An 825-nucleotide genomic window follows, 5' to 3' on the forward strand; every position below is an offset into this window, starting at 1 on the left:
CTTAATAATGTGGCTAGATAAAATTGGTAGCTAGTAGCATGGTGCTTTCCCTGTTGTATTTTCCCTCTTGAATGCAGAATCCCAATTCAAACAGGATCCTTTGCCCATAACAAACTTCTGCACAAGGATTATTTTACAAGTTCCCAGTATATGTTTTTCTGTAACTGTACATCTCCTCTGCATTGCGTTTTGTTCCCACAAGGTGAAATTCACCTCTGCACAGTAGATCAAAACAAGGACTATGCTTCACTTCCAGAATGGATAGGCCAAGGGTGCTCTCCATAATGTTAAACTATATCCTCATTGTTTCTCCCACCACTATCATTCTTCACTCCAAACTCTTCCCTACAAAATCCATTTCCCCTTGTCAAGCTCCCTTTTCTTTTCACAGTTTGTAACTACTTCTCCCTTTCCAAATCAGTATTTCCAAAGCCTAAACTTCCCCCCATCACTCACTAGCCTGCTCCTTCTATGCAATTGTTTGCATTTTTATCACTGAAGTTATTGTGTCTCTATGCTGTATTTCAAAATGTGTGCTTCTTATATTTAGAAACTTCATTAATATTCAGAGCCTGTGTACTGTACAACCTCCTTATTAAATAATGAGCACACTGCATGCACAACTCCCACACAGTCTCTTGTGTTAGTTAGAGATGGTTGTGGCAAGCATTAGTAAATTTAATAAAATTGTTATTACATATTCACTGTGTACTCCTTTGAAACCCCTATACAGCTTGCCATGAATGCATGATTAGGATGGGGAACGTAGATCAGTAACTCCGCACGGCCTTACTTTGGGGCTTTATGACACCCCCAGCCATAAAA

Source organism: Gavialis gangeticus, unplaced genomic scaffold (assembly GCF_001723915.1).
Source record: "Gavialis gangeticus isolate Ggan-Ray unplaced genomic scaffold, GavGan_comp1, whole genome shotgun sequence".
In the NCBI taxonomy this organism is placed as follows: Eukaryota; Metazoa; Chordata; order Crocodylia; family Gavialidae; genus Gavialis; species Gavialis gangeticus.